Here is a 214-nt window from a genome sequence, read left to right as displayed (position 1 = left end):
TATAGTGACTCTGTTGTGCACTTATTTATCTTAAATAAAATTTTATCTCACCAACATTTTTTTTGAGTTTTTATTATATACCAGGCTCTGGCCTAACCCTAACCCGTTTTACTCATCATAGCACATATATAAAATAGGTACTATTATCATCCCTATCTTATAAAGGAGAAACCTTGTTTATGTCTTCTAGTGTGGAGAAAATGTTAACCAACTG

Source organism: Crocuta crocuta, unplaced genomic scaffold, assembly GCF_008692635.1.
Source record: "Crocuta crocuta isolate KB4526 unplaced genomic scaffold, BGI_CrCroc_1.0 scaffold348, whole genome shotgun sequence".
Classification (NCBI taxonomy): domain Eukaryota; kingdom Metazoa; phylum Chordata; class Mammalia; order Carnivora; family Hyaenidae; genus Crocuta; species Crocuta crocuta.
The sequence above is the reverse complement of the archived record's forward strand: the minus strand, read 5'-3'. Positions refer to the sequence as shown.